Source organism: Candoia aspera, chromosome 2, assembly GCF_035149785.1.
Source record: "Candoia aspera isolate rCanAsp1 chromosome 2, rCanAsp1.hap2, whole genome shotgun sequence".
NCBI classification, from domain to species: Eukaryota; Metazoa; Chordata; class Lepidosauria; order Squamata; family Boidae; genus Candoia; species Candoia aspera.
In genome coordinates this window covers 241,295,246-241,308,741 of record NC_086154.1, presented here as the reverse complement: position 1 = coordinate 241,308,741, position 13,496 = coordinate 241,295,246, and positions in this window count along the sequence as shown.

Here is a 13,496-nt window from a genome sequence, read left to right as displayed (position 1 = left end):
TCTAACATTTCAACCAAAGGTCTCTTCATCCCATATCTCATCTTTATTAGCAAATAATAAAGCCTAGTCATTCAATCTTAATCAGCAAAAGTCCATTAAGAGTTACCAGAAATAACTATATATTTTAACCTTAAACAAATCAATTTCATATTCCTTTCCTTTCCTTTACACAGTAACTTATCATTTTCTCTAAAAATACAACAAAAAACCCCTCTTTTTCCCATATCTTATCTCATATCTATAAACAAATCTTTAAAGCCTGGTCATTCAAACTTAACTTTAAAAACTCCATTAAGAGCTACTAGAAACAACATATTGAAAATCTTTAATCCCTTCAAGTAATGTCCCACAAATTAATTTCTTATTTTCTTATTTTTTATTTATTTTCTATCCCGTCTTTATTATTTTTATAAATAACTCAAGGCAGCGAACATACCCAATACCCCTTCCTCCTCCTATTTTCCCCACAACAACAACCCCGTGAGGGGAGTTGGGCTGAGAAAGAGTGAGTGGCCCAAGGTCACCCAGCCGGCTTTCATGCCTAAGACAGGACTAGAACTCACAGTCTCCTGGATTCTAGCCCATTGCCTTAACCACTAGACCAAAGTTATCATTTTCTCTTCGGCTCCTCTCAGAAACTCTTTCACGAGTTTAACACTTTCCTTCAATTTTAAGACCATAGCTTATCACTTGCTCTAAAAATACAACAAAAAATCTCTTCTTCCCATATCTTATCTATAAACAAATCTTTAAAGCCTCGTCATTCAGTCCTGGTCAAGAAAAATCCATTAAAAGCTACTAGAAAAAACATCACGTATATTTTAACTTTGATCAAATAAGACAACTTTATATTCCTTCTTTTTTCTTTTAAAAGTCTTGATGTTTGTTCCTTTTAAGTAGTGTCCCGAAAGCTGATTTCTTTTCATTTTCTCTTTATCTTTTCTCAGGAACTCCTTCACAAGTATAGCACATCTCTTTTGTAAGTCCAGGATAAGAAAGTTGTCCAAATCACTCTTCTGAGTTGAAATCCACACATCCAAGTTACTCTTCTGATTTATTATATGTGTGTCCCTTTTAGCTATTAAAACATCAGCTGGTTTCATTGGTAAGTCCTGTGTAACATCTTTGTCCATATCATTCTTATAGCCTGTCATTTTTAAATCCATATCCAAAACAGCCTGATTCTCATTTGTATCCTCTTCTATCTCCTCTTTTAAACCCATTTTTATAGTAGCAGACAATCTTACGAGAAAGTTCTAAGTACATTATTGCCAAATATCCTTGAATTCTTCCAGAGTTAAAATACTTTTCTCCATTTTGTATTAGTGGGTCTCTTCTCCTTTAATTATAATCTTTAGTTCTTTCTGGTTGTCTCTAGTGACCAGCCTTCAAGGTCTCCTCTTAACATATTTTTCTCTAATCCTCAACATTTTCCCATGGAAAGATTTCTAAACTTAAATTCAAAATCTTCATATATTTTTAATAGGATTGTAAACAAACCACAGGAAGGATTCTTATAATTAGTTTCAAAATCTTATTTCCAGTCAATCTGGCCCCATACTCCGTTTGTAACTTTCCAGAACCAACGTTCTAATCACCCTTTTGCTGTTTATATTCGAATAAACAAAAATTCTTTAAGTTCTTAAACTTACATGAAACTTCTTTCGCTGAGGATTGAAGATGAATCACCCAGTGTAATGAAATTTGCCTTTCTGAAGTTTCTTAATATCCAAAAAATAGTTAAAAGCCATTTCCAGAAGTGGTTAAGAGAGGAAGTAGACGAACCCAGTGTCCGTTTGAAGGTTCCAAACCGTGGCTTAGGTGAGATGACTTTCTCCCAGATCCCAGAGCTCTGAAACCCATTGGAGACTACTCTTTACGCTCTCCTCACGGGGAGACTCTGTAAGGAACACTTGAGAGCAATCCTGGTCCACTCCTTGATCTGGAAAGGAGTTCGGGGAGCCAATCCATTCACTAGCTTCTCTTTCACCGCAGCCATTGGCTCCACTCTCTGCAGAGCCATCTTCAGTCTGCCATTGCTTCCCCAGAAATCTTCTGAATTTTTGCAATCAAAATCTAATAACCCAGGAAAAATTACTGCTTGGTTCAACACCAATGTGTATAAGCATTTTGAATAAATTATAGAGGACATTTTTTCTGTACAAAATTACATTTGGGGCTTCCTAAATCAGATGTGGCCAAACTGTTGGACCTTCAGGGTAAGGAGTGGCACACAACCATTATGTGAACTTATCTGCCCATTCAGGGCTAAGTTTAATGTAACAAGAAACATACGCGCATCTTTCCACTACTGCTTCTTGCACATTTCCTAAAATCTATTCCAGGTGGACCAGAAACCTTCCAAAACAAATTTGCTGGGTGGAAGAAGGTAGTTGATACATCAGGGAAGGATGCCTGATGAAGATACGACATTTGAACACAGAGAGATACTTTTTCCCTCCTTATTGCAGTACACAGGCACGGAGAGGTGTGTTCTGAGATCAGAAAAGTAGTTCTCTGAAACTTGGGATCATACTGATGAACAGCAGGGAAAAGCTGGTCAGTTGATTACTCTTTGCTCCAAATCATATTAATGTAGGTTGGAGGCTATTTTTACATGGAATTTCAGCTTTTGCTTGGGGCACTTTCAAGCATGATGATCCCATAGTTATGTTTTATTTAAACTAACCTTCAAGCTGAAGGTCCACTATTTGAAGAAAATTCGTCATCTAAGAGTCCTACCATTTTTTTGCCTTGGCCCTTTATTTATGTCCAAAGTTCCTATAAATAGTAACTGGGGACTCCAACATTCTAAGATAAACTAAGAAAGCTTTATATATTTGCCATTAGGAAAATCTATACTGCAGTGCTGGTCCCATCTCAATGCTTTGTTTTGTTCAACGTTCTCTCCAGGGGGATGCTTCTAAATCAGTGTTTCTCAAACTTGGCAACTGTATGATGTGTGGACTTCAGCTCCTAGAATTCCCCAACCAGCATGGCTGGCTGGGGAACTCTGGGAGTTGAAGTCCACACATCTTAAAGTGGCCAAGATTGAGAAACACAGTTCTACATCAATTTACTTCAACTCATCCGAAGGTCACCAAGAAAGCCTAGGCTTTCTTCTGCCCAGGTAGCAGACACTTCAAGAAGCAGCGTGGCTGGTTACTGGTGCTGTGGCTTACAGTGCAGCACATACAAACTTAGGCCATGTTTGTTTTCTCTCAAAACGATGCCTTGGTACCACTGCACCAGTGAGTATAAACTCCATTCGTATCAATATGGATGGGAGGGTTGGGTCAGGAGGCCCATCACCAGTGGGCCCTGGGGCTGGACCAAGTTTCAGCACTTGTCTATTTTGTTGTAGCAAAAGCATAAAGGTTACATGAAACAGCACATCTCCTCCAGAATTTATGTAGAAGGGCTGGTACTGTACACAATAAACTAGCAACAACTGATTATGTGCCATAAAGTCGTTTTCACCTCCTAGCGACCACACAGATTTTCTCCATGAAATCTAGCGACCAATCACCAATCAAATCATGTCACCCTTAATACTATTACTGAGCACAACGCAACAAGAATATTCTTAAAGATTCACTTATTCTCAATCGGAAAATTGAACACACCGCGAACCAATTCTAGTAGCCACCCGTGAGTTTAAATGCTCTTATCTTCTGCTTACGTCATACCTATGCTGGTCACTTTTTTTTTGTAGTGATGTAAAAGAAATCAACTTTATCGGAAGGTACGACGGAGTTACACCCCAAACAGTTGAATCACTAGATCCAATGCAGATTCTCTACCTGGAAGTGTATTTATTATTTTACCGAGCCTGGAGCTTCGATGCTGCCTCGTTCCGGTGTCTCCCAAACAGCAAAAACAGGAAGTACTATTGCTGTTGTAAGCACAATGGGTCGCGCGCTCCATCTCGGTCCTTATTAGCACTTTCGGCAGAGTTGAACAATTCCTCACGATTCCGAAGAAAAACATGGGACTTCACCATAGAGGTAAAAATTAGAGTGGCTCATGCTGCTTCTATGGAGTGAGTTTAGCTTCTTGCCATAGAGATAAAAATAATAGACAACCCATGCCGTCACTCATTTTACACAGTGAAGTGAAAGAAGAGTTGCTTCTTTGTAAGAGTTAAAGGAGCATTAAGTGTCTCAGCCATCGAGAGTTAGCTTTGAAGGAAGCATTGTAACAGGATGCCCAACATCAACTGGATGGCACATAATAAAAAGCGTGATCATTTAATAATATTGGGTTTAGTGACTGGGGTTTTTAATTGGTATAATAATTATTTAATTTATATAATAATTCTTGCTGTGGGATGATTTCAGAATTAAGCATGCTATGCTGTGTTATTTGGCTACCATTTAGACGTACGGGGAGAAAGGGGGGAAATGACAAAAGTGCATCACAACATTGCGACGCAAGACCTATGTAAGCAGCAGAGCTAGCATCACGACATGAAACAACTTTCCTCATTTTGACAAAACCGCTAGATTTTCCAGATACCTCTGATGCCATTGAGTTATACCTGCCTCTTGATTACATTTCAACCTATCCCTGGTGATAATCTGCACAACTTTCTGTGATATCTTTAATCCTCTCCCTCCAGCTTGATCAGTTTTTGTTCCATTTCTATAAATCTTGTCAAGCATATTCCTTGTTTTTCTAGCCCCATCACCCGCTCACACACACAAAGTATGTGACTGTCTGCTTGTTCACCTTGACAAGGGGCAATCGTCTTTATTTGGTACAGGACTGACTGACTGGTTCTTCTTACATTCCACAGTGCTATTAGTAACACCTCACAATCCATTCCTCACACTCACATGTTCAGCTTTCACAGCCATACGTTACCAGTAAAAAAAACATTGCTTTAATTATTCTGATCTATGTTGTCAATAAAAATATTGCTTGAAGATGCCATAAGGTTTTTATTTTTGCTGTACATGCCTATCAGATCTGCATATCCTATGTCTTTGTTTTGTATCACAGGATATAACAAGTCCAATAATACATACTGAGAAATAATTGCATTAGGTATCTCTATGCATATTATATTTTATCAATAGAGATCTGGCAGATGACAGTTTGTAAAAACCTTTAGCATAGATTTGTGAGAACCTATCAGCTTTAACCCCAGCTAAATATGTAACATATGATTCCATGAAGATTCTCAGTCATCCAGGTGGAATTGTCTGTAGGTTGAGTCATGGCAACTGGATTTCTTTCTTTTTGGTAGAAACATTTCGCTGCTTGCCTGAGAAGAAGCTGCTTGGACAAGCAGCAAAATGTTTCTACTAAAAAGAAAGAAATCCAGTTGCCATGATTCAACCTACAGACGATATCATATGATTGTAATTGCTGCCTCTCCCAGTTATCTCTGACAATGGGGGAGGGTGCCTTCAAGTCAATCTTGACTCCTGGCGACTGCCTGGACAAGTCCCTGCAGTTTTCTTGGAAAGATTTTGGAAGTGGTTTGCCACTGCCCCCTTCCTAGGGCTGAGAGTAAATGATGGGCCCAAGATCACTGAGGTGGCTTCGTGCCTAAGGCAGGACTAAAACTCACCTGCTGTCTTTAACCACTACATCAAACTGGCTCTAAAAAAAGTGTGACTTCAAATCAGTGTTGACTCCTGGTGACTGCCCGGACTAGTCCTTTCAGTTTTCTTGGCAAGGCTTTTCAGAAGTGGTTTGCCATTGCCTCCTTCCTAGGGCTAAGACAGTGACTGGTCCAAGGTCACCCAGTTGGTTTCACCCCTAAGGCAGGCCTAAAACTCATGGTCTCCCAGTTTCTAGCCTGTTGCCTTAACTGCTACACCAAACTGGCTCTCTCTGACAATGCACTACATTATAATGCAAAAATTCTAAGCAACTTTCTCTTTGTTTCCACACTCGGAAATATCAGTATGAAAAATGGGCAGAATTTTGCAGAGTTGTCATATGCTACATTCCCGACTGTCTCTTCTCAACAGCTGCAAATACTTTTCACCAACAGAGCAAAAAAGAGATAGTTAAGTTCCTGTTATTACTCTTTCCAACTCAATGGAATGTTACGAAGAAATTATGTAAGGGGGGTTGGGACCATCAGGAACAGAACAGAATTAAACTAGATTTTGTGTGGAGAGAAGCTGGCAAAAGGAAGATCAAACTTGAAAATGGGTTTGGTCTAGCTGGGGGCTGTAGACAAGAAAATCTCTCAATCCATCCTATGGAAGAGAGAATTGAGCAGTGGATTGGAATATTGCCCCATCGTTTACAGTCCCCTCCCATTCTAATTTGGTCATGTGACCAAGAGCAGAGCTATTTTTTAAGGAATTGAATTCCAGAAGCCATGCTCGGCATGCTTTCCTTGATTTTTACTATAATTATAATTGATAGTAATTCTAATTCTGCTGTTATGACAGAAAGGAGGATATGAATTGTAAAAATAAATATTTCCTGTGTTCCTCCCATTTGTATTTTCTGGAAGAAGCTTACAAGTTACACTTCGTTGTCATTAATAATTTTGGACAACAGGATAGTCAAGTTTATAATGCATACAACCTACGTACTTTGTGTTAATTGGTTTCATAATAAAAGAATCTCAACATTATGATTTATTTTTTCCTATGACTAGATGCTAGACTTCAGCAATCAGGCTTAGTTATCTCAATCTCCTGCTTATAAGCTTTCTGTGGAGCATCTGATTGGCCATTGTTTAGATAAACACCAAGAGTTAGGTGATCTAATAAGTCAATTCATGCACTACTTTATTTGCTCAGTTTCCAAAATCTTAAGACAACTGCATTAGGTTTCCAAATTATTTTATTCAGGAACATTATTAGAATTTCGCAGAAAAACCTGATGGTGAAAATCTAATTTAGCCTGCAACCCAAAAGACATTTACTTTGGAGCAAATCCTATTACACCCAGTAAAATTAATGTCCGATTAGTGATTTATGAAGTTGTACTGTTAGATATTAAAGGAGATCTATTGAGTAATACATAATAAAGTCTATATAGTTGTAGGTTATTAAAACTGAAGGGTAAGCATGATTCCATCTTTGTCTTAAATCAGAACGGCTTGGTATGAGAATTTGAGCAAGTCTAATTAGGCCTGGTTAATTTATCAGTCATGGAATAAGTCTATCATTTAAATTTAAGCAATCAAAACATCTTTAAATTACACAGAATGTTATAGTAGCATCATCTTGTTCTCTTGTATAGGTTATAATCAGGGAAATAGTTATTAATATTATGGTACTGTGTATCTGGGAAGTAATCTAGAGTTGGAATTAAAATTTGATATAGTATAGAAACAGACTAAATAATTAGTTTTTAACCTTTTCAGGCTTTGGCATGCCAGTCTGTCTCAAGATCAACTTCTGGTTTTCCTTATGTCCATTTTTCTCCTTCTTTGCTTTTCTCACTTTCTCACCTTATGTCCATTTTTCTCCTTCTTTGCTTTTCTCACTTTCTCTGTAGAACTGGGAAATGATAGGGTTAAATTTAATTGTTCAAGTATAGCAGTTCAGACATCTGGGTTCAGACTTGTGTTTGGGTTCAGACTTGTGTTTTACTTTCGTTTTCCTGATCACTTGTGTTTGTTTCAACATCAATAAAGAGCTATAGAGCGAGCTAAAATTTGGACTTGGAGAAAGTGAGTAGATTCTGTCTGCTTTAAAAGGCACTTATGTTCTCTTTTTTGTTCTTTCCACCCTGTCTCTTTCTTTTAAAGTGGTGGTAGAGTGCTTGGTGTGATCAGTGACCTAGAAGATTCAAAGGTGAAATAGTTTGGGAGTGGAGACCTCAAATAGTTAGGATTACCAGATCTGGGCTGCAAAAATCTGGATCTTTTGGCAAAAGCAAACTATAATTGTTCCTCCTTGTTGCCATCTTGTGCTTGTCCAGATTTCTGCAGCCTAGATCTGGTAGCCATGCAAATAACGGCAGGGCAACGTAGTCAAACATTAGGTTTGCTGGACAACTTCAGACCCATCTGAGTAACAGATGTTACCCGATTATAAATCAGTTGCATATACCATGCTACAATCCCATAATAATAAGCCCTACCGATGTGAAGTTTTCTTCCAAATATTGAATTGCACTGTCACTCCCATCTGTTTGGAATAAAATCTACATTTTTTTAGCATTTCCGCCACCTCTTCTAATTTTTAAAACCAGATGTTCCTCCAATTTTTAAAAGATGAACTATTATATAACATGGAAGCTACTTCCTGGTATGAACTTAAAGAATGGAGAAATACAGATTTTGGCTTGAAAATACTTCTTTTCTAAGTTTTTTGGGGGAGGGGAAGTTACAAAAATTGAAGATTTGGGGAGTTTGATCCCTATCTAGTGTATTTGATGTAGTGTTTAATAGTTACTGTTCAGCTAGCTGAAATGTGCCATTTAATTTTTAGTCAGAAATGCAAACCATCTTCAAAAAAGAGTATCCATTGAAATTGCTAGCCTGAGCAGTCCCACAGAAGGAAAAATAGAAAATAATAAGGTTAGACACCTATGCAATGCCTGGCTTCACAATCTTGACACACTACACTTGCTAACTCCAACTGAAATGAATGCTGGTATTTTTCCTTCTCCAATATATGTGAACATGTCACATTTACCTGTACATATATGAATGTCCTCATGAACCTTTTGTCTCATCCCAAGCCCATAACCAAAGCCACCAACCTTTGGATTTATCTGCTGCAATGTTAAAGCAGTATGTAACAGATCTCCCAACAAAGGCTTGCTATATGTACAATTTGTGGTGCTTCAGCGGATCCCAGTCCCTACTGGCTGCTTTTAACTGCTCTGGACAAATCCTCTCTTCTTGGGTTCCTGATGTTACTTCCCACTATGGCCATTTTGGCTTCGGCAGCAGTGATCAACAATGAGGCACTTGCCCATGTAACGACTTATGGGACTAGAGCCAGAACTAGCTATTCTTATATATGCACACCTTGCAATACGAAAGGAGACATTGGGTCTCCTATGTATTCATTTGATTTATAGCTTACCTTTAATTTAGGAGATACTACCAACCACTTCCTTCTCCCATGTTCCCAACAACCCTTTGAGATAGGCTGAGCTTACTGGCCCAAAGTCACCTGTTAAGCTTCCATGGCTGAGTGGACTAGGAGCTGATTCCAGTTGGCATGATGTACAGGGATCTAGAAAGGAGAGTACATAAGGCTTCAAAGAGTCATGTTCTCCCCTCCAAATCTCCCAGACCGTGTGAAGGCAGGTCACACTGGGCATCTGGGAGGGGACAATAAGAATGCTACTGTACATTACACAGTCCACCGTAAACCTCTACCTGCCACACTGATCATGTGCAGCACCTGATCCAGAGGAATCAGGTGACCAATGTCATTTTACCTTGCAGGGGCCATCACCACACCTCCATAGATCAGACATTGCAGGTGATCCATGCAGTGGACAGGAGCAACAATGAGAGTGCAAAGTAGCCCAGAGTTGTCAACAAACCTACCGTAAGACTACTTCTAGGAGACTGCCACCCCATTGTTAGCCATAGGACAGCAGTGGTGCCTGTTTTTCCTACCCAGCAATTGGGGAGTGGGAACACTGGGGGGAGGGGAAACTCAGGCCCCAATCACTGCATGTACAGGTGGCCGACTTATGACCATTTGTTGAGCAGCTGTTCAAAGTTACCACAGCACTGAAAAAAGTGACTTGCAACTGGTCCTCGCACTTATGACCATTGCAGTGTCCCTGCAGTCATGTGATCAAAATTCAGGCACTTGGTAACTGCATGTATTTACAATGGTTGCAAGCATCCTGGGATCACGTGATTGCCATTTGCAACCTTCCTAGCCAGCTTCCGACAAGCAAAGTCAAGGGGGAAGCTGCATTTGCTTAACAACCACACGATTCACTTAATGACCATGGCAAAAAAGATTGTAAGATCGTGTGTGACTCTCTTAACAACCACCTTGCTTAGCAACGGAAGTTCCAGTCCCAATTGTGGTCATAAGTCGAGGACTACCTGTAGAACTACTAACTGGTCTCATTATCAAGGCAGAGTAGAAATTGGCTCTTAGGACAGACTTGATTTGCCTGGCAGACAGGTAGGAAGCACATTAAACTAGTGGTCTGGATGCACTCTGGGAAGAGGAGAGAAAGGACATTACAAAATGGAGTGGGATAAAGCAAGGGGAAAGGGTGACTGGCATTGGAAAAAAGTATTAAATTCACTAAAAAAGCTGTCCCTCCCTCAAAATTAATCTTCTTATTTGGGAGGTGGGATTTCCGTCTTACTCAGGAGTAAATACAGTATGAGACTGAACCACCATCTTCCTTTGGAGATTGGTGCCACTTCTACCCCTTTTGAATTTAATCAAAATTTTCATAAACTTGTCAGCCTTCTTCTGCCTCAGTCCCAGCTGATGGGGAAAACACATAACCGTATTTATCCTGGCGACTAGTGATGTCAAATTCAGTTTAGAAAGATGCTACCTGGGAAATGAATTTGCCCTGTTCTTCACAGCATGGCACTTAGTTTGTACATCTGCAGACTACTAAACTCTCCAAGACTGTAATCTGATGCAGATATACTTAAACAACCAATACCAGACTTCTATTCTTCTTCTTGCCTAAGGATTCTTAGGAATCTGAATCACAAGTTGAGCTGGTGAGGACATTGCCTCAATCTGGACTTTGAATGTTTTTCTCATCACATTTCAATTGATCAAAAATGCATTTGTTCCTCACTGGACTATTTATAAGGGACCCATTAAAGCAGGGACCCATTAAAACAATCTTTCCCAATTCAGTATCCTCCATATATATTGATCCTGCAATCCCCAGCCACACTTGTTCAGCTATTTAAGTCCAGTGTGACACCAGGTTGAGGAAGTCTGCTCTGAAAAAGAGTAAACTTGAAAAGGAAACTTTTTGGAAACAAATGTATTAGAATTATTTTTGTGTTTGTTATGACAATGATATTTTGAAAATAACAGGTCAGGTAATTCTTCCATATTTGCTGGCAATGCCATAAAACCCGCCAATTCTGGAAAATTACAACACAATGAAATTAAAAGTTGAATTTGCTTTTAACCTGCCATTTTTCTATTAGATACTAAAACTTGTATTTCTATAAAATATACTGAACTAGCTTTGTACATGGAAAATTAAATTGTGGTAATATGCCTTAATGGTGAAAATAATTCCGTATTTGAAATACAGGTCTGATACAGAACTTAATCTAACATGGAAACCATTTTTGGACTATAATTCTACTCATGTGTGTACCACATCCAAAATCTAGGTTTCTCTTAACATAAATTCTTGGATGATTTATTAAAGAAGGATAATTTTTTTACTGACTAGGTAATTTTTCACTTTGATGTGTAATTCATATTGTGCTGATTACTGTTGATAATGCCTATATTTTAACTTGAATGTAACAATGATCTGTAGTTTTAATATGATGTAAAATCTTCAAATACATAGAACTAAACTAATACTACTTTGAAAAATTTTACTCAGTTTAATGATGCTTAAATTTCTTGTCTATTTATTTTGTGCTTTTCGTACTTTTTTCTTTTGCTTTTTTTCTTTAAAAAGTTTCAACTGTTACATAAAATATATATTGAAATGAATATAATAAAGTGTAGATAGATTTCTGACCAGCTTTTCATGGTTGGCCATGATAGGAGTTGATGTCTATCATATTTGGAAGTCATTAGACTGAGGGTGTTCTCCTCTTTCAAAACCACTATAGAAAAGGCTGAAAGTTAGTATTTTTAATCTCTCTTCCGATGCAACTGATAGAGAACTTTGAGCTGTATTATAAAAATGCTAATCATTAGTAAAGTAAACAGAACATAAAATTGCCAATAATGTATATAAAGTACAGGATACACCACTGGTCATCACTTCTCAAGAACAGTATTACAGAAGTAGAAAAGATAAAGGTAATTCCCTAAAATAAAAAGTTACAAAGTGGACCTTTAGTTTTGCAGCCTGTGGAATTTGAAATGCTATCCACTCATCCTTGAGTCAGCTGGTGACCCAACTACACTGGTGTGAAATTTGCTGCCTCTGTCACTGATCCCTATTTTGCTTTTCTTTCAAGTCACTTAACTACTTCCCAAGATAATGAGTAACCAAGTCTAACTTCTCAAACTCTGCAGATGATCTGTGACCCCTTAAAATTAAAAATGCATTCATGTGGCCACTCCTATGAATAAAACAATGGGTTCATTGGGGTTAGAGTTAAATAAAGTATTAAAATATTAATAAAATTTTAGTAACATTTAGGTTAATTAAAATTAGCTTAAACCTAAAAGGTAGTAACATAATAGAGACTTGCAACTTATAAAAGTTTTTAATCAAAAACAAAACTATCAAAATTTAAATCTTTTTTTTTATGGGAAGGATGAGGTAGCTTAATTTTGCATGTCTGAAACAGTCACTCTCAATTTTCATTTGTTTTGGATCAATATTTGATCTTCATAGGAGTAACTAAAAAAAAATCCTGAATTTGCGGTAGGTTTGTCTAGACAGAGAACACTTCAGGCTTTCTTCCTCACTTTTGCTTGGACGAGCCAGATTCCAACTTGTCCAGGTAGAGCAGGAACAAATTTTGATGGGATCCATCTTTGCTGAAGCCCTATTACGGTGTTTCTCAACCTTGTCAACTTTAAGCTGTGTGGACTTCAGCTCCCAGAATTCCCCAGCTAGCAAGAATGTGCTGTGAGCTTTCTCAGCAGGTTTGCTTGTCCAAGCCAACAGCTTATGCAGCAAAGTAAGTTCTGACGGGGCTCTGGCTTTGCCTGTGCAAGTATACTGGCTTGTTCACACAGTGTGAACAAGCATATGCAGCAATCTACCTTTGTGTATGCAAGTCATCAGGCTGTGCAAGCAAAGCTAGAGCCCTGTCAAAACTTTCTTCTCCACTTCTGCACAGAACAGACACAAGTTTAATTCAGACATGGAAACAAAACACGTGTTTGTCCAGACATGGGACCAAAGGTGCAGGAAAGGAACACGTGTGTTCTAGGCAAAAGTGTTCCACAGAGAGCAAGAAAAAACCAAGGCCATCAAGATAGTCTGCCCACTGGAGCTTCCCAGGACCTTCTGTTTCCTACATCCCCTCCCTCAGTTGACAATGTCCTCAGCTTCAAGTGCAATATATCCTCCTGGCTGGTTTCCCCGATTTGCCTTAGGGAGAGATGGGGAAAGGCACATGAGGGCAGGTCACTGGATATACCAGGACTGAAGCCCAGGATCCCAGTAGTGGCTATGGGGATGTAGGGAAAAGGCGGCAGTGGAAACATCGGTGGGAACGCTGGCACTCAGCTGCAGAGGATGAGGGGACAGAAGGATGGGGAACACCAGGCTTGCCCTAGTCAGCTCTTTAGACCATTCTGAATTTGGGCAGGACTTCGTTTCTTTTGGGTTCAAAGCAAAGCACCTCTTCTATTTTATACCCACTCCTACTAAAAAGGTTTTTCCCAATTATGATTTCGTAA